Raw genomic sequence first — 1,931 nt, forward strand, 5'->3', positions numbered from 1 at the left:
AGGCCACGCTGGGGCTCTCCTGAGGGCTGGAGAAGATCCGTGAAACTGGGGGCTCACAGTAGCCCCAACCCACCGCTCCGATGGGCGGTGATGGATGGCGAATGCTCGGGGCCGGGGACCGGGCTCTGGCTGGGTCAGAAAATCCTAGTCCAGGCCCCCATGGGCAGAAAGTGTTGTCTAAATTCCTCGGTCCTACCCATCAAATCTGCCTTACGGGAGCGACCACGGCCCGGGGATATCAAGAGTGACTGATGGGTGGCCCCAAGGGAGGACGCCCGCGGGGTCAAGAGGAGCAAATGTCACCTTGAGAGCGGCTACAGCCGCCAACATCCTCACTCGGGAAAGATGACGACATGGCCAGAGAAACTCAGGGAGGCCACAGGTACCATCCGGGACACCACCATGTCCAGCAGCCAGGGGACCTGCAGTGGAGGAGCAACAAGATGGTGGGACGTCCTCAACATGGCTGTGAGGCTGTATTGGTGGAGCCTGAGGCAGGGAGAGTTGGTAGGACCATCAGCTCTCCTCTGGCCTTGTCCTGCCGGGACACCACCATGGGACTGCCCGCACACCACGGAGAAACAGAACCGCTCACCTTGAAAATCTCTTGTTCCAAGTTCTCCTTCCCAGAAAACGTCTCCAGGAAGTCGTAGTAGAACTTCATTTCTGCTGTCTTGACTTCAGTGAGGAGCACCCCGGTGTCCCTCAGGACATCTCCCCCTTCCCCAGGCAGTAAGAGAGGAGAGGAGGGACACGGTGCCCTGGATGCAGCCCTCCGCTTGCTGCCAGGACACCGAGGCGGCTGCGGCCACCTTGCAGTATTTGAGGGGCTCCAGCTCCTTGTTCCCTGAAAAAAACCACAAGAGGGATGGAGACGTTCAGCCAGTGGCCCTTCCACAGGCGCTTTCCGAGACAAAACGGTCGTTGCCTCGCTCAGAAAGACAAAAACCCCAAATTTTTGGCTCTGCTCCGCAGAAGAGGAGTCACTTCCGAGAAGTTCTCAACCCCAGGGAAGGGACGCGATGACCGTGAAGCCAACCAGGTTTAATCCCCCTCTTACCGGGCAGGAAGGCCTTGCTGTCCGTCAGGTTTCGGACAATGAGAAGGTTTCTGGCCAAGTGAAAGACGGGCCTGTGGATAGTCACGGCCTCCTCTCCAACCTGGATCTGTCTGGAGACAGCGTCGATGCAGCCGAGGAAGGCGGGAATTCGGACACCCTGGAACAGAAGAGAAGGAAGGACCGAAGGGTGAGGACGGGAGAGGGAAGAGCTGGCGCTGGCCCTGAGCAGGGATGGTGCTTTGGGATGGATCCTGCCCGCTCTCGCTTGGGGAGGAGACACTGAGTCCTCCCCCTCTGAAAAAGTTCTTAGCCCGCTTCTTGTATAGTCCCGGCCCAAGGCTGGGTTAAAACCCAGCCAAGCTAATCCCATTTTAGATTTAACAAAGGAGGAGGAATTGACTAAACACAGGGCTTTTGCTACGTTAAGACAACTCGGGTCATAGAAATTGCTCACTCTACCAAAGCTTTTCATTAGAACATCTTGAAGTCTTTCCCAGATTTGGGTGAGATTAGGTTGTGTGGAAGAAAGATGAAGACGACCACCCTGAAACTGAAGCAAGGGTTGGAACCAGAAGAGAAGAATTTCTGAGACAGGGGATGGTAGTGAAGTTCAGTCACAGAATCACAGGATCATCTCGGTTGGAAAAGCCCTTGAAGCTCCTCCAGTCCAAGCATGACCCTCACCCTGACCGTTCCCAATGCCACCAGATCCCTCAGCGCTGGGTCAACCCGACTCTTCAACACCTCCAGAGATGGGGACTCCCCCCGGCCTTGTGCAGCCCATTCCAACGCCCAACAGCCCCTTCTGCAAAGAAATCCTTCCTCAGAGACAGCCTGACCGTGCCCTGGCACAGCTTGAGGCCATTCCCTC

The 1,931-nt window shown here is 56.5% G+C and overlaps 1 long non-coding RNA gene across 1 annotated transcript in view; it reads right to left on the minus strand.

The window, feature by feature from the left end:
- Positions 1-153: 153 nt before the first annotated feature.
- Positions 154-1,931, minus strand: part of LOC113490836 — a 2,056-nt gene continuing 278 nt past the window's right edge. The window contains exons 2-3 of the long non-coding RNA XR_003400307.1: positions 596-704; positions 154-422 (exon numbers count right to left, since the gene is read on the minus strand). This is a non-coding gene — a long non-coding RNA (uncharacterized LOC113490836). The remainder of the gene's footprint in view (positions 423-595; positions 705-1,931) is intronic.

The sequence above is a fragment of the Athene cunicularia genome, unplaced genomic scaffold (assembly GCF_003259725.1).
Source record: "Athene cunicularia isolate RWA unplaced genomic scaffold, athCun1 SCF_36, whole genome shotgun sequence".
In the NCBI taxonomy this organism is placed as follows: Eukaryota; Metazoa; Chordata; class Aves; order Strigiformes; family Strigidae; genus Athene; species Athene cunicularia.